General features: G+C 43.0%; 1 protein-coding gene across 1 annotated transcript in view; it reads left to right on the top strand.

The window, feature by feature from the left end:
* The first annotated feature begins 3,588 nt into the window (after positions 1 to 3,588).
* Positions 3,589 to 22,638, top strand: part of pea15 (proliferation and apoptosis adaptor protein 15) — a 47,594-nt gene continuing 28,544 nt past the window's right edge. Inside the window, exon 1 of the mRNA XM_003228388.4 lies at positions 3,589 to 3,854. The gene's annotated coding sequence lies outside the window, so the exon portion shown is untranslated. The remainder of the gene's footprint in view (positions 3,855 to 22,638) is intronic.

Raw genomic sequence — 22,638 nt, 5'->3', positions numbered from 1 at the left:
GCTGCATCCTATGTAACTTTTCCTGGCCTGATCTCATCCCCAAACCTGACAAAAAACATCATCTACCCCATAAATTACATTGTTACGGATACCAAGCAAATAGCTGATACAAAATAATTGTTGCTGCTACTTGTAAAAATGTTTCACCAACAACTTATTGCTACCACCGTTGAAATGTTTGTCCTTGTGTGCTATTTTAGTTACCTTTTTGCAAAAGATCCTTAGAATTGGCAAGGCAATGTCATAAAACTGGAGATGTTCCTGTCAAAATACTCCCCAAGTTGACAATAGCACACTGCAAGTTAACGCCAAAATGCAATTCCTAAACCGAGAAACTATTGGTATAAATTTTGTTCAGCTTCCTGGGTATCCCTTTGTGCCAGCAGAGCCTGTTGCCTTCCATGTATGATCAGCACCAGATTTTACTCCAAATTTGAGACAAATTGCAATTTGATAAGACGCCGTACTCTTTGGCATAGATGCAAAAGTCTGTGCAAAACTACACTCCCCAGTATTATATAGTACTAGCTGTGCCCGGCCACGCGTTGCTGTGGCGAAGTCTGGTGGTATGGGAAATAAAGTATTGAGGAACTGGTGGTAGTTAAGGTCAAGTGTAAAGGTTTTCCCCAGACATTAAGTCCATTATAAATGGGTTATATAGCTGTGTGCAAGGGCCTTGAGTCTGCACTGCCATATTATCCACTTAAAATCAGATAATCTGTATTTTATAGGCAGTGTGGAAGAGGTCTAAGTGAGGCCTAACTCTGCCTGTCCCCTGGGCTGAGTGGGTTGCTAGGAGACCAAGTGGGCAGAGCTTAGCCTTCTAACTGGCAGCCATTGGATAAAAACAATTCTTCCTCTCCCTCTAATTAGGACTTTATTTTTCTTTTCTTTTTGTTGTATGAACGTAGAGGCATGGATGAGGGGTGCTGCCAAGTTTAGTGTTTCTGGGATGTGTAGTTTTGTTGTTTTGTCCTAGGCCGAAATTTCATTACCCTTTTATATATAGAGATTGAACCATGCAGTTCCATTATCCTAGAAATCCCAGGATAATTGGGTGAGGCATCAGCACTCTTTGGCAAAGGAAGTTAAAGACCTTGTAATATTACAACTCCCAAGACTACAGAATACCTATTTATGCAGTTAAAGTAGGGTCAAACAGCATTCATTCCACGGTGTAGATGGGCTCAAAAAGTACACTTATTCCACAGTGATGCACCATTAGTTGGGTGAGAATAGAGGAAATGAAAGACCTTGGGAAACTACAACTCCCAGGTTTCCTTACCATTGAGCCTGGGCTGTTCCAAATGGGGTCAAACTGCATTCATTCCACTCTGATGCACAAGTAGTTGGTTGAAGCATCAGTCATCTTTGGCAGAGGAAGCTGAAGACCTTGGGAAACTACAACTCCCAAGATTCCTTAATATTGAGCCTGGGCTGTTCAAGAGGGGTCACTGTACATTCATTCCACAGAGATGCATCAGTAGTTAGGTGAGGGCCAGGAGCAGTCTTTGGCAGAGGAAGTAAGAGACCTTGGGAAACTACAACTCCCAGGTTTCCTTAAAATTGAGCCAGGGTAGTTCAAGTGGGCTCTAAAAAGTACACTCATTCCACAGTGATGCGCCATTAGTAGGGTGAGTGCAGAGGAAGTGACAGACCTTGGGAAACTATACCTCCCAGGTTTCCTTAGCATTCAGCCAGGGCTGTTCCGAATGCGGCCAAACTGCATTCATTCCACTCTGATGCACAAGTACAGTAGAGTCTCACTTATCCAACACTCGCTTATCCAACGTTCTGGATTATCCAATGCATTTTTGTAGTCAATGTTTTCAAAACATCGTGATATTTTGGTGCTAAATTCGTAAATACAGTAATTACTACACAACATTACTGCGTATTGAACTACTTTTTCTGTCAAATTTGTTGTAAAACATGATGTTTTGGTGCTTAATTTGTAAAATTATAACTTAATTCAATGTTTAATAGGCTTTTCCTTAATCCCTCCTTATTATCCAACATATTTGCCTATCCAACATTCCGCCAGCCCGTTTATGTTGGATAAGTGAGACTCTACTGTAGTTGGAAGTGAAAGACCTTGGGAAACTACAACTCCCAGGATTGCTTAGCATTGAGCCTGGGCTGTTCCAAAAGGGGCCAAACTGTATACATTCCACTCTGATGTAGAAATAGTTGGAAGTGAAAGACTTTGGGAAACTATAACTCCCAGGTTTCCTTACCATTGATCCTGGGCTGTTCCGAATGCGGCCAAACTGCATTCATTCCACTCTGATGCACAAGTAGTTGGTTGAAGCATCAGTCATCTTTGGCAGAGGAAGCTGAAGACCTTGGGAAACTATAACTCCCAGGATTCCTTAAAATTGAGCCAGGGTGGTTCAAATGGGCTCAAAAATGACACTCATTCCACAGTGATGTGCCATTAGTTGGGTGAGAGCAGAGGAAGTGAAAGACCTTGGGAAACTACAACTCCCAGGATTGCTTAGCATTGAGCCTGGGCTGTTCCAAATGGGGCCAAACTGCATTCATTCCACTCTGATGCACAAGTACAGTAGAGTCCCGCTTATCCAATGTAAACGGGCCAGCAGAACATTGGATAAGCGAATATGTTGGATAATAAGGAGGGATGAAGGAAAAGCCTATTAAACATCAAATTAGGTTATGATTTTACAAATTAAGCACCAAAACATCATGTTATACAACAAATTTGACAGAAAAATTAGTTCAATATGCAGTAATGCTATGTAGTAATTACTGTATTTACGAATTTAGCACCAAAATATCATGATGTATTGAAAACATTGACTACAAAAATGCGTTGGATAATCCAGAACGTTGGATAAGCGAGTGTTGGATAAGTGAGACTCTACTGTAGTTGGAAGTGAAAGACTTTGGGAAACTACAACTCCCAGGTTTCCTTAGCATTGATCCTGGGCTGTTCCAAATGGGGCCAAACTGTATTCATTCCACTCTGATGCACAAGTAGTTGGAAGTGAAAGACTTTGGGAAACTACAACTCCCAGGATTGCTTAGCATTGAGCCTGGGCTGTTCCAAATGGGGCCAAACTGCATTCATTCCAGTCTGATGTAGAAATAGTTGGAAGTGAAAGACTTTGGGAAACTATAACTCCCAGGTTTCCTTAGCATTGATCCTGGGCTGTTCCAAATGGGGCCAAAGCTGTATACATTCCACTCTGATGTAGAAATAGTTGGAAGTGAAAGACTTTGGGAAACTACAACTCCCAGGATTGCTTAGCATTGATCCTGGGCTGTTCCAAATGGGGCCAAAGCTGTATACATTCCACTCTGATGCACAAGTAGTTGGTTGAAGCATCAGTCATCTTTGTCAGAAAAAGCTGAAAATCTTGGGAAACTACAACTCCCAGGTTTCCTTAGCATTGAGCCAGGAGCTTTTGAAGTGGAGCCAAAGAACATTCATTCTGTATGAGAGTCGGAGGGGGGGGGGGGGGTTGCATACTCTCTCTCTCTCTCTCCCCCCTTAACTCGCTTTCCCGCGGAGCGTCACGTGTGGAGGCGCGTCCGCGTGCAGGCAGGGCTCCCTCCCTTCCATTTCTCTCTTTCTTTTTGGGCTCCAGGCTCTGCTTGTGCCCGAAAGCCGCGCGCATCAGCACAAAAGCCGCCAAGGCTGCTGACATCACTGGGCGAAGAGGAGGAGAAAGAAGAGGAAGGAAGGAAGGAAGGAAGAGGAGGAGGAAGAGGAGGAGGAGGAAGAGGAGCCCAGGCCAGGCATCGCTCGCCACGCCCGCCAAAGAGAGAGCGCGCCTCGCCTTCTGCCTCGCCCGCTCGCCCCACATCCGTGCCCAGGGGGGCCTCCGCGGGTAAGTGAGACCCTCCTCCATCCCCACGTCCCCCTTCCCTCCCTTTCCGATCTCTCCTTCATCCCCGACTGCCCTTTTCTCCTTCGCTCTGCGCTCTGCACATGGGCAAGAGCTCCATCTTCACTCCCAATGGGACCCCAAGATTAAGCTTTGGGTGGGTCTAGAGCAGGGGTCCCCAAACTTTTTAAACAGGGGGCCAGTTCACGATCCTTCGGACCACTGGAGGGCCGAACTATAGTTGGCCACCGAGCAATTAATAATAATAATAACAACAACAACAACAACAACAACAATAAATAAGAGGGTTGGAAGGGACCCTTTGGGCCATTGAGTCCAATCCCCCTTTGCCTTTGTGCACCGAAAGAACAAGCAAAGCACCCCTGACAGATGGCCACCCAGAATCAATGTTAATAATAATAATAATAATAATAATAATAATAATAATAATAATAATAATAAAGAGGGTTGGAAGAGACCTCTTGGGCCATTGAGTCCAATCCCCCTTTGCCTTTGTGCACCGAAAGAACAAGCAAAACACCCCTGACAGATGGCCACCCAGAATCAATGTTAATAATAATAATAATAATAATAAAGAGGGTTGGAAGAGACCCCTTGGGCCATTGAGTCCAATCCCCCTTTGCCTTTGTGCACCGAAAGAACAAGCAAAGCACCCCTGACAGATGGCCACCCAGAATCAATGTTAATAATAATAATAATAATAATAATAATAAAGAGGGTTGGAAGAGACCTCTTGGGCCATTGAGTCCAACCCCCTTCTGCCTCTGTGCACCATAAGCACAATCAAAGCATCCCTGACAGATGGCCATCCAGCCTCAATGTTAATAATAATAATAATAATAATAATAATAATAAGGGTTTTAAGAGAAGAAGAGACCCCTTGGGTCATTTAGCCCAACCCCCTTCTGCCCTTGTGCCGTGGGGGCCAGATAAATGGCTTCGATGGGCCGCATCCGGCCCCCGGGCCTTAGTTTGGGGACCTCTGGTCTAGAGGAAGGCCACTCACCCGGTTCCCCTTCGGCGCCTTTCCCACCCTTGGGAGTTCTAGTTTCCTCTTCCCGCTGCCTCCCCGGCATCTCCCTTTTCCCTGTTGCGCCGCCACTCGCTTCTCTTCTCTCTTCCTTGCAAGCCTGGATCGCCCAAAGTTCCCCCAAAGTGGCTTGAGAAATTATTATTACAGTAAAAAAGGTAAAGATTTTCCCCTGACGTTAAGTCCAGTCGTGTCCGACGCTGGGGGTTGGTGCTCATCTCCATTTCTAAGCCCAAGAGCCGGCATTGTCCGTAGACACCTCCAAGGTCATGTGGCCACTGGCATGACTGCAAGGAGCGCCGTTACCTTCCCACCAGAGTGGTACCTATTGATCTACTCACACTCTGGGGGTTGGTGCTCATCTCCATTTCTAAGCCCAAGAGCCGGCGTTGTCCATAAACACCTCCAAGGTCATGTGGCCACTGGCAGGACTACATGGAGCGCCGTTACCTTCCCGCCGGAGCAGTACCTATTGATCTACTCATACTCTGGGGTTGGTGCTCATCTCCATTTCTAAGCCCAAGAGCCGGCGTTGTCCGTAGACTCCTCCAAGGTCATTTGGCCACTAGCATGACTGCATGGAGCACCGTTACCTTCCCACCGAAGCGGTACCTATTGATCTACTCACACTCTGGGGATTGGTGCTCATCTCCATTTCTAAGCCCAAGAGCCGGCGTTGTCCATAGACACCTCCAAGGTCATGTGGCCACTGGCAGGACTGCATGGAGCGCCGTTATCTTTCTACCAAAGCAGTAGCAATTGATGTACTCATATGTATAACAGTAAAGGTTTTCCCCAGTCTTTCCCACAACTGTGATGTCTGGTGTGTTGTGTTCCAGAACTTTGTCAGTCTGGATTCAGAAGTCCCACAGTATGTTTGCGTGCTCACTTTCCAATACTTTTGCAGGTTTGTGATCCCACCAGTTCTTTGCTGCTGGGGGGTGGTATTTGAGGCATAAGTTTGGGCCACATAGTTGTGCCTCTTTTTGTAGTCTGTGCGATTTTCTTACAGCAGCTGAGGATATGGTCCATGGTTTCGTCGGTTTCCTTGCACAGTCTGCATTTTGGGTCATCAGCTGATTTTTCGATCTTGGCCTGAATTGCCTTTGTCCTGATGGCTTACTCCTGGGCTGCAAGGATCAGGCCTTCTGTCTCCTTCTTCAGGGTCCCATTCGTGAGCCAGAGCCAGGTCTTCTATTATTATTATTATTATTATTATTATTATTATTATTATTATTATTAATTGCCTTTGTCCTGATATCTTGCTCCTGGGCTGCAAGGATCAGGCCTTCTGTCTCCTTCTTCAGGGTCCCATTCGTGAGCCAGAGCCAGGTCTTCTATTATTATTATTATTATTATTATTATTATTATTATTATTATTATTATTAATGGCCTTTGTCCTGATGTCTTGCTCCTGGGCTGCAAGGATCAGGCCTTCTTTCTCCTTCTTCAGGGTCCCATTCGTGAGCCAGAGCCAGGTCTTCTCCTTGTCAGCTTTTCCTTCAATTTTGTCAAGGAACTTTCCATGCAATGTTTTGTTGTGCCAGCTGTCAGCTCTAGTTTGTAGTGCGGTTTTCTTGTACTGGTTTTTTGTCTGCTGTGCTTTGAGGAGTTTATTTATTATTTATTATTATTATTATTATTATTATTACATTTATTATTTCACTCTGTGATTATTAAAAGGATACATAAGCACATTTACATTGAAGAAGATGAAAATAATGATTTAATCAGAGTTGGACAGTCATATTTTAAATTACAATTTAATGTAAAGATTCAAAAACATTTAAACTACTGAGGCCTCAATTAATGTAATTTTATTGGTATCTCAGCTTATACTGGAGTCAATGTTTTTCCGATTTTTTTGTGTGTGGTAAAATTAGGTGCCTCGGCTTATATTCATGTCGGCTTATACTCGAGTATATATGGTAATGTCATTTTATTGGTATCTCAGCTTATACTGGAGTCAATGTTTTCCCAGTTTTTTGTGATAAAATTAGGTGCCTGGGCTTATATTCGGGTTGGCTTATACTGGAGTATATACGGTAATTTTATTGGTATCTCGCCTTATACTGGAGTCAATGTTTTCCCAGGTTTTTTTGTGGTAAAATTAGGTGCCTCGGCTTATATTCGGGTCAGCTTATACTCGAGTATATATGGTAATGTCATTTTATTGGTATCTCGGCTTATACTGGAGTCAATGTTTTCCCAGGTTTTTTTTGTGTGATAAAATTAGGTGCCTGGGCTTATATTCGGGTCGGCTTATACTCAAGTATATACGGTAATGTAATTTTATTGGTATCTTGGCTTATACTCGAGTATATACGGTAATGTAATTTTATTGGTATCTCGGCTTATACTGGAGTCAATGTTTTCCCAGTTTTTTTGTGGTAAAATTAGGTGCCTGGGCTTATATTCGGGTCGGCTTATACTCAAGTATATACGGTAATGTAATTTTATTGGTATCTTGGCTTATACTCGAGTATATACGGTAATGTAATTTTATTGGTATCTCGGCTTATACTGGAGTCAATGTTTTCCCAGTTTTTTTGTGGTAAAATTAGGTGCCTCGGCTTATATTTGGGTCGGCTTATACTCAAGTATATACGGTAGTTGTTAAACTGTGTCTTCACACACATTCCTGAGCCTCTCCTCATCTCCTGGCCGCTGGCCTTGCAAGAGATTTTGTCATGCAAATCGGGCCAGGACTCTGCCCGCACCCCTCCCCAGTCCCAATCTGATTAGACTTTGCCTTTATGTTTTGTTTGTGGCTTGTTTTCATTTTTTTACTGGCTTCCAATATACGCGGATTTGATTCTCTTCCTTTGATGGCTTGATCTATTGAGCGTCTGGACTGGTTTTGATTTGTTGGTCTCTTATTGTTCCTATTCAGCGCCGCTCTTCCGTTTGGGAAGCCGAAGAGTGGAATGAGTCACACTCGGGCTCGGCATCAAGAGAGAGAAAAAAATGATCTAAAAGGCAATGAATTTTTAAAAACTGGCGGCCGCCGCTTGCGCCTGTAAAAATGCGTAGCTCTAATGTTCCGATTCAGGCGTTTTGGGGGTGAAGCGCCAGACCCAATTGGATCCGTCTTATGGAATATTCACAAATGGGTGGCTTTTTATTTATTTACTACATTTACTACATTTATATCCCTCTCTTCTTTCTCACCCCGGAGGGGACTCAGAGCGGCTTACAAATCACATTTACATACAATATATTATTAGCATAGCACAATAAAAGCATTAAATTACTACAGTAGAGTCTCACTTATCCAAGCTAAACGGGCCGGCAGAAGCTTGGATAAGTGAATATCTTGGATAATAAGGAGGGATTAAGAGAAAGCCTATTAAACATCATATTAGGTGATGATTTTACAAATTAAGCACCAAAACTTCATGTTATACAACAAATTTGATAGAAAAAGTAGTTCAATATGCAGTAATGCTATGTAGTAATTACTGTATTTACGAATTTAGCACCAAAATATCACGATATATTGAAAACATTGACTACAAAAATGGCTTGGATTATCCAGAGGCTTGGATTAGTGAGGCTTGGATTAGTGAGACTCTACTGCATATTTAACACCAAAATATCACAATGTATTGAAAACATTGACTACAAAAATGCGTTGGATAATCCAGAACGTTGGATAAGCGAGTGTTGGATAAGTGAGACTCTACTGTACTGCAAATAAATAAATAAATAAATGCCAAACGTACAATCAGAGACAAAGCCCTAATAAGTGGCCATCATTTGAAGAGGACTTCAAGGCATACAATATTTAACATAGAGCAGGGGTCCCCAAACTAAGGCCCGGGGGCCGGATGTGGCCCTCCAAGGTCATTTACCTGGCCCCTGTCCTAAACTTCAGTCTTCCTGGTCTTTTGGGGTCTCTTTGCTTACTTATGGCCTTATGAGATCGTCTAGATGGTTTTTGAAGATCTCTTTGCTTAGCTATGGCCTTATGAGACCATCTAAATGGCTTTTGTAGATCACTTTCCTTACCTATGGTCTTATGAAACCATCTAGATGACCTTTGAGGGTCCCTTTCCTTACCTATGCTTTTATGAGATTGTCTAGATGGCCTTTGAGGGTCCCTATGGTCTTATGAAACCATCTGAATGGCCTTTGATGGTCCCTTTTCTTATCTATGGTCTTCTGATGGCCTGATGAGATCATCTAGATGGCCTTTAAGGGTCCCTTTCCTTACCTATGGTTTTATGAGATTGTCTAATGGCCTTTGGGGACTCCTTTCCTTACCTGTGGTCTTATGAAACCATCTGTATGGTCTTTAAGGGTCTCTTTTCTTATCTATGGTCTTCTGATGGCCTGATGAGATCATCTAGATGGCCTTTGAGGGTCCCTTTCCTTACTGATGATCTAATGAGACCATCTAGATGGTCTTTGGAGGTCTCTTTGCTTACCTATGCTGTTATGAGATCGTCCAGATCAGGGGTCACCAAACTAAGGCCCGTGGGCCGGATGCGGCCCTCCAAGGTCACTTACCTGGCCTCTGTCTTAAACTTTAGACTTAGGGTTGACCTAAGTCTGAAATGACTTGAAGGCACACAACAACAACAATCCTAATTTTGGACTAGTCCGGCCCCCCAACGGTCTGTGGGACTGTGAATCGGCCCTCCACTTAAAAAGTTTGAGGACCCCTGACATAGAGGCTATTATTGGGAGGATGATAACTACCGGGAAAATCCAGAGGCATTGTGTTAGATACTTGGTGGTAGACTGTTCCTCCACGGGGAAGCTCAGCAGAGCCATGCAGGCAGAAAGAGCAGGATTCTCACTCAGGGCCAAGTCACCAGCATCCCCTTCCAGGACCAACTCCCTTTTTGCTGTTGTCTTTTGGAAAGGGCCTGGTTGGGATCTCTCTCCCATCCCACCAGATCCAGCGTGCCGGAGACCCACGTGCCCAAGAGAAGGGGCCCATTGTGTGCCGCCGGGCACGGATACCATCACCCTTTGGGGCGAGACCGGCAGAGACAATCGGTCCCTTCATGCCACCCAGGCCCACAAGGAACTTGCTTCTGCTGTTGTTGCAGAGTCACGGCCCAGAGCAGGACAGCTGAGATCCACAGTTAGGGCATGGGAGTGATCTCTGTGTGCCAAAAACACCCCAAAGATAACGGATTTTCGAAGTCAGTCCTGATTAGAACGTGAAGGGGAAACCGCCAGGGATTCCCAGGTACCGTATCCTCGACTTTGGAAGAAGAAACTGGCAAAGCCGCCTCTGAGCATTCCTGATCTAAGAAAGCGCTGTGAAATTCATGTGGTTTGCGCTAAGTCAGCGGATGATTTCGAGGCAGGTTGCTCAGATCTTTTGTGTCTCTGGCTCAGAGAGCACAGATTTGGCTTCTTTATGTGTGGCATCCCATCCAGGTCAGTGGTTCTGTTTACAAAATCGTCTGGCACCTTCTCACTGTTCCTTATCCCATATGTTATACTGTTTCCCTGAAAATAAGACATCCCCAGAAAATAAGACCTAGTAGAAGTTTTGCTGAATTGGTAAATATAAGGCCTCCCCCGAAAATAAGACGTAGCAAAGTTTTGGTTTGGAAGCATGCCCAGCGCCTGCCAAACAGAACATCAAAGCATGCAGGATTGGTAAATGTACATACCAGTTGTACATGGAAATAATGGCAGTAACAAGAAATTATTGATAGATTTCACAGTTTGTCTGGTTATGCTGGTTTGTGATGACAACTACTGTACAGTATATAATAAATGTTCATTTTTTAATTCAACAATAAATGTGAATTCTTCTTCATGGAAATATAAGACATCCCCTGAAAATAAGACTTAGCACATCTTTGGGAGCAAAAATTAATATAAGACACTGTCTTATTTTCGGGGAAACACAGTAGCACTTTATGGAACCTGTCACCACATTTCTCCTTTATTCATTTTGATTTTATCCATGGACCCTTGGGCACTTGACACCTTTTGCCATGTGCAATAATTGATGCTCAGACTTTTAAGTACTGTAGATACTCGAGTATAAGCCTAGTTTTTCAGCCCTTTTTTAAGACTGAAAAAGCTCCCCTCGGCTTATACTCGGGTGAGGGTCCTGGTTGGCTTATATTTGGGTCAGCTTATACTCGAAAGAAGCCCCGGTGGCGAAGTGCGTTAAAGCACTGAGCTGGAGACCGAAAGGTCCCAGGTTCAAGCCCCGGGAGCGGTGTGAGCGGTCGCTGTTGCTCCAGCTCCTGCCAACCTAGCAGTTCGAAAACATGCAAATGTGAGTAGATCAATAGGTACCGCTCCGGCGGGAAGGTAACGGCGCTCCATGCAGTCATGCCAGTGGCCACATGACCTTGGGGGTGTCTACGGACAACACCGACTCTTCGGCTTAGAAATGGAGATGAGCAACAACCCCCAGAGTGTGAGTAGATCAATAGGTACTGCTCCAGCGGGAAGGTAACGGCGCTCCATGCAGTCATGCCAGCCACATGACCTTGGAGGTGTCTATGGACAACGCCGGCTCTTAGGCTTGGAAATGGAGATGAGCACCAACCCCAGAGTCAGACATGACTGGACTTAACGTCAGGGGAAACCTTTACCTTTACCTTATACTCAAGAATATATGGTACATTTATTATTTTTCTCTATTATTATTGGTATTATTACATTTATTATTTTTCTCTATTATTTTTGCTACTATTACATTTATTTTACTCTATTTTTATTATTATGATTAATACATTTATTATTTCACTCTGTTCTTATTATTATTGTTGCATTTATTATTTTACTCTATTTATTATTACATGGATTATTTTCCTGTAATAATAATAATAATAATAATAATTATTATTATTATTATTACATGTATTATTTTACTCTATTATTATTAAAAGGATCCATATACACATTGACATTGAAGAAGATGAGAATAATGATTTAATCAGAGTTGGACGGTCTTATCTTAAATTTGAGCTTGATGTAAATATTCAAAAACATTTAACCTACTGATGCCTGAATTAATGTAATTTTTTGGTATCTATTTTTATTTCTGAAATTTCCCACCCTCGGCTTATACTGGAGTCAATGATTTCTCAGTTTTTTTGTGGTAAAATTAGGTGCCTCGGCTTATATTCAGGTTGGCTTATATTCGAGTATATATGGTAATGTAATTTTATTGGTATCTATTTTTATTTCTGAAATTTCCCACCCTCGGCTTATACTGGATTCAATGATTTCTCAGTTTTTTTGTGGTAAAATTAGGTGCCTCGGCTTATATTCAGGTCGGCTTATATTCGAGTATATACGGTAATGTAATTTTATTGGTATCTATTTTTATTTCTGAAATTTCCCACCCTCGGCTTATACTTGAATCAATGATTTCTCAGGTTTTTTTGTGGTAAAATTAGATGCCTCGGCTTATATTCAGGTCGGCTTATATTCGAGTATATACGGTAATGTAATTTTATTGGTATCTATTTTTATTTCTGAAATTTCCCACCCTCGGCTTATACTTGAATCAATGATTTCTCAGTTTTTTTTGTGGTAAAATTAGATGCCTCGGCTTATATTCAGGTCGGCTTATATTCGAGTATATACGGTAATGTAATTTTATTGGTATCTATTTTTATTTCTGAAATTTCCCACCCTCGGCTTATACTTGAATCAATGATTTCTCAGTTTTTTTGTGGTAAAATTAGATGCCTTGGCTTATATTCAGGTCGGTTTATACTGGAGTATATACTGTAATTACTGGTCGTCAGAGGTTTGTGGTTTGTTTGAAATGCGCTGCTTGTTTTGAGCCCTTCTTCCTTCGGTCCCGCTCCTTCCTGGAATCCAAAGAATTTGTATGAAATTGAATTTGGATCTCAGACCGAAGGAAGTGCCCCACCCGGGATATAGGAAACCATCCCATTTGTGGGACTGACAATGAGCCGCCTTCTCTGGAATTGGAAAAAATGAGGCTTCGGCAGCTGTGCCCTGACTTTGCTCTGCAGTTTAAGCTGCAAGAGGAATTGGCCTCCCAGGGAAGTCCGTCCTTCCTTCCTTCTTTTCTGCAACGCGGCTGCTCGACCACACCAAAAGGCAGAGAAGGAAAAAAGGAGGAAAAAGCAGAAGCATCTGCATTTCTAGGTTGCTGTGAGTTTTCCGGGCTGTCTGGCCATGGTTCCAGAAGCATTCTTTCCTGGCAGGCATCCTCAGAGATTGTGAGGTCTGTTGGAAAATAGGCAAGTGGGGTTTATTGTATTAGCAGCACATGGCCTTGTTGCTTCAAAGCCTGACTGCTTCCTGCCTGGGGGAATCCTTTGTTGGGAGGTGTTAGCTGGCCCTCATTGTTTCCCGCCTGGAATCCCCCTGTTTTCCTGAGTATTGCTCTTTATTTGCTGCCCTGATTTTAGATTTTTAGGGAAACTCACAGCAAGCCAATTGTAATATTTTTTATTGAAAACATTGACTACAAAAATGCATTGGATAATCCAGAACGTTGGATAAGCGACTGTTGGATAAGTGAGACTCTACTGTATATATTGTAATAAATAAATTACTGTATTTACGAATTTAGCACCAAAATATCACGATGTATTGAAAACATCGACTACAAAAATGCGTTGGATAATCCAGAACGTTGGATAAGCGAGTGCTGGATAAGTGAGACTCTACTGTATATATTGTAATAAATAAATTACTGTATTTACGAATTTAGCACCAAAATATCACGATGTATTGAAAACATCGACTACAAAAATGCGTTGGATAATCCAGAACGTTGGATAAGCGAGTGCTGGATAAGTGAGACTCTACTGTATATATTGTAATAAATAAATTACTGTATTTACGAATTTAGCACCAAAATATCACGATGTATTGAAAACATCAACTACAAAAATGCGTTGGATAATCCAGAACGTTGGATAAGCGAGTGCTGGATAAGTGAGACTCTACTGTATATATTGTAATAAATAAATTACTGTATTTACGAATTTAGCACCAAAATATCACGATGTACAGTAGAGTCTCACTTATCCAACATTCGCTTATCCAACATTCTGGATTATCCAACGCATTTTTATAGTCAATGTTTTCAATACATTGTGATATTTTGGTGCTAAATTCGTAAATACAGTAATTACTATATAGCATTACTGCATATTGAACTACCTTTTCTGTCAAATTTGTTGTCTAACATGATGTTTTGGTGTTTAATTTGTAAAATCATAACCTAATTTGATGTTTAATAGGCTTCTCCTTAATCTTTCCTTGTTATCCAATGTATTTGCTTATCCAACTCTACTGTACTATTCTTGCCACAGTTGTAAAGTATGTAAAAAGTTTATCTGTATTTATCGTCCATTCAAAGTTAGTCATTCCGAGTAAAAACAGTTCCGGGTTCAAGGGTATTTTGTATTTTAAATTTTTTTGGATTGATTCGTATTTTTTTTCCCCAAAATACTTTTGCTTTCTCGCAATTCCACCATAAATGGTAAAAGGTTCCTTCGTTCTTCTCACATTTCCAGCATTTGTGTTTTTTGTGTCGGGAAAGGGCACTTGGCGTGGAGTGGAACTCACAGCTCCTCTGGGTTTCTTGTGAGGGCACCGGCTTCTTTGGGAGTTCAGAGGCCGGCTTTGATTCGTTTTGGAAAGCAGCGTTCTCCTTTTCACCCATCCTTGTGGTCCCCGAGGCCTTTCCCTCCTTCTCGGTGAAGCCATCCTTCCCACATGAGCCAACAATGTGATGCGGCAGCTAAAAAAGCCAATGGGATTCTGTCCTGCATCAAGAGGGGAATAGCGTCTAGATCCAGGGAAGTCCTGCTCCCCCTTATTCTCTTCTGCCTTGGTCAGACCACACCTGGAATCACACTGGGTCCAATTTTGGGCACCACAGTTGAAGGGAGATGTTGACAAGCTGGAAAGCGTCCAGAGGAGGGCGACTAAAATGATTAAGGGTCTGGAGAACAAGCCCTATGAGGAGCGGCTTAAAGAGCTGGGCATGTTTAGCCTGCAGAAGAGAAGGCTGAGAGGAGACATGAGAGCCAGGTACAAATATGTGAAGTCATAGGGAGGAGGGAGGGAGCTTCCTTTCTGCTGCCCTGCAGACTAGGACACAAGGGAACAAGGGCTTCAAACGACAGGAAAGGAAGGAGATTCCACCTGAACATCAGGAAGAACTTCCTCACTGTGAGAAGGGCTGTTCACAAGTGGAACTCTCTCCCCGGGGCCGTGGTGGAGGCTCCTTCTTTGGAGGCTTTGAAGCAGAGGCTGGATGGCCATCTGTCGGGGGTGCTTTGAATGCGATTTCCTGCTTCTTAGCAGGGGGTTGGACTAGATGGCCCATGTGGTCTCTTCCAACTCTACTATTCTATGATTCTATGATTCTACATCTGTTTGCTCACCTTTCTGGCTGATCGGACAGGCTGTCCCTGAGCCTTAGCCTACCTGCCTGTCATCCCTCGCCCGGGCTGGCTTCACCAAGCAAGGACTGACAGCTGGGACGTGTGGATGCCTCTCGGTCCTCCGCTGGGGCTGCTGCCTGCTGCTCCCGCCTCCCCTGCTTGTGTTCTGATGAAACCTTGCATGGACCTCTTCTTTCCCCAATTCCCCAGGATCTCTGTCTGTGCATATTTTGCACCAGGCCGATATTTTGCTGCCATGTAAGCTGCTCCATCTTCAATACGCTCCTTGCACACTGATATGCTGCAATCGCCTGCTTTTGTACCAGAATCTTCAATAAGAAAGATAAAAGATGTTGCCAAAATATGTGTGTGTGTGTGTGGATGTATAATTGCCATAGCATGTTACTATGCTTATATATACTGTACTAGCTGTGCCCGGCCACGCATTGCTGTGGCTTATGGGAATCCTTTGTTGGCCAGGTGGAATGGCAGTGAATAGCCTTGCAGTCTCAAAGCCTGGCCGTTTTCTGGAGTAGCTGGAGCTTTTTGTTGTATGAACGTAGAGGCATGGATGAGGGGTTGTGCGGCCAAGTTTAGTGTTTCTGGGATATGTAGTTTTGTTGTTTTGTCCTAGGCCGAAATTTCATTACCCTTTTATATACAGTAGAGTCTCACTTATCCAACACTTGCTTATCCAACGTTCTGGATTATCCAACACATTTTTGTAGTCAATGCTTTCAATATATCGTGATATTTTGGTGTTGAATTCATAAATACAGTAATTACTACATAGCATTACTATGTATTGAACTACTTTTTCTGCCAAATTTGTTGTCTAACATGATGTTTTGGTGCTTCATTTGTAAAATCATGACCTAATTTGATGTTTAATAGGCTTTTCCTTAATCCCTCCTTATTATCCAACATATTCGCTTATCCAACATTCTGCCGGCCCGTTTATGTTGGATAAGTGAGACTCTACTGTATATAGACAAGGTAAAGGTAAAAGTTTCCCCTGACATTAAGTCCAGTCGTGTCTGACTCTGTGGGTCGGTGCTCATCTCCATTTCTAAGCCAAAGAGCCGGCGTTGTCCGTAGACACCTCCCAGGTCACGTGGCCACTGGCATGACTGCATGGAGCGCTGTTACCTTCCCACCGGAGCTGTACCTATTGATCTACTCACATTGGCATGTTTTCGAACTGCTAGGTTAGCAGGAGCTGGAGCTAACAGCAGCTGCTCACGCCGCTCCCGGGATTTGAACCTGGGACCTTTCAGTTTGCAGCTCAGTGCTTTAACGTACTTCGCCACCAGGGCTCCTTATATACAATATATACTCAAGTATAAGCCTAGTTTTTCAGCCCTTTTTTAGGACTGAAAAAAAACCCTCCTCAGCTTATACTCAGGTGAGGGTCCTGGTGGGCTTATATTCAGGTAGGCTTATACTCAAGTATAGGGAGCCACGGTGGCGAAGTGTGTTAAAGCACAGAGCTGCTGAACTTGCAGACCAAAAGGTCCCAGGTTCAAATCCCGGGAGCAGGATGAGCACCCGCTGTTATCCCCAGCTCCTGCCAACCTAGCAGTTCGAAAAACATGCCAATGTGAGTAGATCAATAGGTACTGCTCCGGCGGGAAGGTAACAGCGCTGGGGGTTGGTGCTCATCTCAATTTCTAAGCCAAAGAGCCGGCGTTGTCGATAGACACCTCCAAGGTCACGTGGCCACTGGCATGACTGCATGGAGTGGTGTTACCTTCCCGCCAGAGCGGTACCTATTGATCTACTCACATTGGCATGTTTTTGAACTGCTAGGTTGGCAGGAGCTGGGGCTAACAGCGGGTGCTCATTTCGCTCAAGGGATTTGAACCTGGGACCTTTTGGTCCGCAAGTTCAGCAGATCAGCGCTTTAACACACTGTGCCACCAGGGGCCCCGTGGTAGCAAACACCCTGCCGAAAAGTATCTTTTCCAGAAAACCCCACAAGCCATAATTGATAACAGTCAGGGGTCATGGCAGCAACTCTGAGGGCTACATTATGTCACGGGATTCAGGACTGGAAGGTGAAACATCTTATTGGGAAGCCAGCTGCTTGGCTAGGCCTTCCATATCCTTCCTGTCCGTACTTCACCACCCACCACACTGGGGATGGCAAACAGCCGTGCCATTCAACCCGTCCTTCTGAACGGCATCTGTCTCTGGGTGTCAGCACCACCCGCCCTGAAAGTCCGGAGCGAGGGTCCAGCCCTGGCACCGCTGGCCATTGTCTTGGGATTTGTGCTGCTGGGACGGACGGAACAAAAGAGCCATTGTCTGGGCAGGGACAGTGCCATCCCACTGCCATGCCTTGCCTTTTGTTTCCTGTTCCTGGAGATATATATATATATATATTAGACATGTCCAAAAATCGTTTTGAATCGTATATCGGAATTATTTCGGATTGTTCTCGCTTTTTGATACGCATTCCGAGACATTGTCTCACAGCGCAACCAGCAATGTAATTTTGAACCATTGTTGGCCCATTCTCTAATTGTCTCTTAATGTTTCGTTAATCTCCCCCCCCCCCAATTTTTTTAAAATATATTTTTTAAAATAGTAAAAAAAAATTGTTTCTGCAACCTACCTAGAATGGGAGCTTAGCGCAGCCTAACATGGCTGCCGCTCCCCGACCAATCAGAAGCTTCCACGATGGACGCAAAGGTGGGGGCTAGGGTTGATGAGGATAGCTCAAGAAATGAGGGCGGGAGAGCCCTGTAAAAGTCCCCCCCACCCGGTTCCTTTTTTTTTTGGCGATTGCGCATGCGCGTCTGCCATTTTAGAAACATTTAGAATCATTACGAATTTTCGGAAATATCTGAAATTTTTGGGTGAAAAAAATCGGAAATACTTTCTATATTGAAGCGCCAGCACCCCCTACTTTAGAAACGAGAATTGAAACATTTTTTTCATTGATCGGACATGCCTAATATATACATATATATATACACACATACACACACACACACATATACAAAGGAGCCCCGGTGGCAAAGTGCGTTAAAGCACTGAGCTGCAGACCGAAAGGTTCCAGGTTCAAAACCACTGGACCAAATCACACCAAATTTGGCCACAAAAGGCATTAGTCGTCCAATCAATCTGCCTGCGGCAGTGTGTCAGCAAAAATGGCTAGGCGTGTCAGTGCTGACACGCGTGTCATAGGTTGGCCATCACTGACCTAATTGGATGTTGAATAGGCTTTTCCTTAATCCCTCCTTATTATCCAAGATATTCGCTTATCCAAGCTTCTGCCGGCCCGTTTAGCTTGGATAAGTGAGACTCTACTGTACTTTAGAGTTGGATTCTTGTGTAGCTATGACTTGTGTCTCTACGACTTACTCTCCTGTTTTTAATACTGTATCCTGCTTGTTGATTTTAATGATTGTTTTTATTGATGTTGATGTTTTTACTGGGATAATTGTTTTATTGCTTTGTTACTGTTATTTGTTGTTTTATCAGGCCAGGCCCCATGTAAGCCCTTCGGGGAGATGGGGCGGGGTATAAAAGACTAGTTGTAGCTAGAATATGGAAGCAAAAGGAGGTACCGTCCATCAATGATTGGATTTTAAAATTGTCTGATATAATACAAATGGATACGTTAACTCAAAGACTAAGAGAAGTCAAAGAAAAAACAGACTGGCTGGGCTTCAGAGACTTCATTCAGAAAGAAGGGTATAATTTAACAATAGACTTACTTGATATGTGATATACACCTAAACTACAAGACTGTTAACACCAGAGATGAAAACAGACTACAAGATTTTGAAACCCTCAAGAGGTCAATGGGAAGTCATCCAAAAAAAAACAATTTTTTTTTTTATATACAGTAGAGTCTCACTTATCCAAGCTAAACGGGCCGGCAGAAGCTCGGATAAGCGAATATGTTGGATAATAAGGAGGGATTAAGGAAAAGCCTATTAAACATCAAAATAGGTTATGATTTTACAAATTAAGCACCAAAACATCATGTTATACAACAAATTTGACAGAAAAAGTAGATCAATACGCAGTCATGTTATGTTGTAATTACAGTAGAGTCTCACTTATCCAACACTCGCTTATCCAACGTTCTGGATTATCCAACACATTTTTGTAGTCAATGGTTCTATATATCGTGATATTTTGGTGCTAAATTCATAAATACAGTCATTACTACATAGCATTACTGTGTATTGAACTACTTTTTCTGTCAAATTTGTTGTATAACATGATGTTTTGGTGCTTAATTTGTGACATCATAACCTAATTTGATGTTTAATATGCTTTTTCTTAATCTCTCCTTATTATCCAACATATTCGCTTATCCAACGTTCAGCCGGCCCGTTTATGTTGGATAAGTGAGACTCTACTGTACTGTATTTACGAATTTAGCACCAAAATATCATGATATATTGAAAACATTGACTAGAAAAATGGCTTGGATAATCCAGAGGCTTGGATAAGCGAGGCTTGGATTAGTGAGATTCTACTGTATTTTTTTTTCTTCTTTCTTTCTTTTTTTTCTCTTTTTTTTTCTTTTCTTTTTACACCTATTTTTTTAAGTTTATTACTTATCTATTTTTCCTCTCCTGGTTTTATCTTCTTTTGCTTTTTGGTCTCTGGTCTCTACTTTCACCCCACTGTCTATACACAATTGTTTTCCTCGCTTTCACTGTAATTACAGATAAAAGCACAATAAAAACTATTATTAAAAAAAAGTTATTATTATTATTATAGCTGAAGAGGGTGATGGACTAGATGAGCCTTGGGATCCCCATCCAACAAATGTGGCCCTGCGATTCTGCAAACAACCGCCGCTAATCCGGGTGTTTATAAAGCACGGCGAGGCCTCGGACATTCATTAGGGTGCTTTAGAACAACAAGATTAAGAACACAAAGGCCAGCTGGGCTCCTCTTCCTCCGGCTGCCCTTTTATTTTCTCCCAGCCTTGATCCCTTGGCACCGGGGCCTCTCGGGTTATTGTCCCACCTGACACCTGTAAACAGAGGAGCCCGGAAGAAGCTAAACAAAGACAGGATGAGGCCACGAGAGGGAGGAGAGAGGAAGCTCCAGATTAGTTTTCGGTTTCCTGAGTTGCTGCACCGACAGACATTTGTGCCAGCTCTGAAAATATTCCAGAGCAAAGTTATTGCCCAGATTCTGTATGGCGCCCCAGTCTGGGGCTGGGATGATTCACAGATACCAAAATGGGAGGCCATCCAGAATACATTCCTTAAGAAACTGCTAAGACTCCCACCCGGCACTCCAGCAGCCTTGGTCAGAGCAGAGGTTGGTTTACCCTCCATAAGATCCCGCATTCACTTCTCCCTATACAACTATTGGAGAATCATAAAGGATCCCTCAGCTAGGGTTTTCCCAAAGCTATGCTTTGAACATCTATCTGAATGCAAAGTATGGAGCTCAAAACATCAGAAATTGCTGAAAATATACCCTACTCTGTCTCATGAGCTTTCAATCTTGAGTTCAAGAGAGAAGTTGCATGAATACATTTATAACCAAGGTATTCAAATGGACAGACAGGCTATTAACAGCTCCAAATTCTCAACATGGTACAAATTAGACAAAGTGGGCCATGAAAGGGCTATGTATCTAACCAACTTTACATTCCCTAACCTCAGACAAGCTTTTACAGCTCTACGATTCCAAAGCATGGATGGTAGATACTCGGGCACTCCTTTGGCTAGCCGAATATGCGTATGCGGGGCCTTAGAAATTGAGGTTCTGCCCCACTATTTATTTGCCTGCACTCTATACTCTGCACCAAGAAATAAAATTTTAGGGCCTATTCTATGGTACCTATGATCGAACACAGTTGCAGAAAAGATCTTCTACTTTTTATCTGACACCAACTCCACAATCACGTATAAGGTCTCTCTCTTTACCTTGGTAGACTGATGGCGGACATTGCAATCGACTGCGCCGGGGATGCTTTTATCTAGTTTTTAATATGACTGATATTTTATTTTGGCTTTTTACCGGTTATATTTTGCAAGCTCGGTTTTATTCTCCATGCATCCTGCTTTTAACCGTGGAATCTTACAGGGTTTCTATAGATGCTTGGTTGATATTGTTACTTATGTTTTTTAAATGACTGATGTTATATATTGGCATTTTACCGGTAATTGTGAAGTTTTCGGCACATGTTGCACTTGTGCTGCTGCACCTCACAATGTATATTTTGCATGCTCTGTTTTATCCTGCTTGCATCCTACTTTAAGTGTTGGATTTTATAGTGTTTTGTATAGATGTTTGTTTGATGTTGTTTCTGTATATGCATATGACCATTGGTCGGAGCATAAATAAATTGATTGATTGATTGACATACATTTGTGTGTGTGTGTGTGTGTGTGGATCCTGTTCCCACAAACCCAGCCCCATGGAGGATGTTCCATTGCCTTTGCCTTGGCTGCCTGCTTCCCACCAGAGGCACCCACAGACCCACACGGGAGCAAGCCAAAATGGGGTCATCTCTCTGGAGCAGTTGGCGACTCTCGTGATGCCCACTAAGCCGATTGAGAGAGGGATAACCGATGCGAGTGCAAGGAGGACACGGAAAGAGAGAGAGAGAAAGAGAGAGGATGGAGAGATGCTGTCTCTGGGGTTGGCAGGTGGCCAAGCTTATGGGGAGGAAGGCCACGGTGTGGGGCAGGAAACAGCTCCTACTCCTTGGTTCGTTCACTTAACCAATTACAGATCCACCTAACCGTAGTTTTGCCTAGCCCACATTTGACCAACTTGTTTGCCAGAAGGTCATGGGCAACCTTGTCGAAGGCCTTACTGAAATCCAGGTAGGCTACATCCACGGCATTCCCTGCATCTACCCAGCTTGTAACTTTATCAAAAAAAAGAGATCAGATTAGTTTACCAAAAACAAATCATGCCAGACTAATCTGATTCATATGGTGTCAATCCATCTGTCTGATGTTTCGAGGTGCTCTCTGCTAGAGTTGACTCTTGGTTTCAGTCAGATTTGTAATGGAGTGACTTCTGAAAACGGATCTAACCAGGGAAACAATGGGTCTGGGCGAATCTGGCTTTCAGAGCTTGGAATAGTTAACCATTATGTTTGGATTATATCCATCAACACGATCGACTGGAATCGAAAGGATAACTTCTCGTAATGCTTCTTCCAGCAACTCTTTCCTTGACTTTTGGATCTCAAACAGGCCAGATAACGGAGAAGGAGCTGCCCAGTTCTGGCTTTGTGGGCCACTTCGTTTGCTTTCTTGTTGTATGTTTTCCAGGCTGTCTGGTCATGTTCCAGAAGCATTCTTTCCTGACGTTTTGCCCACATCTATGGCAGGCATCCTCAGAGGTTGTGAGGTATGGACAAACT

The sequence above is a fragment of the Anolis carolinensis genome, unplaced genomic scaffold (genome assembly GCF_035594765.1).
Source record: "Anolis carolinensis isolate JA03-04 unplaced genomic scaffold, rAnoCar3.1.pri scaffold_14, whole genome shotgun sequence".
NCBI lineage: Eukaryota > Metazoa > Chordata > Lepidosauria > Squamata > Dactyloidae > Anolis > Anolis carolinensis.
This window is presented reverse-complemented; position numbering and strand designations above follow the sequence as displayed.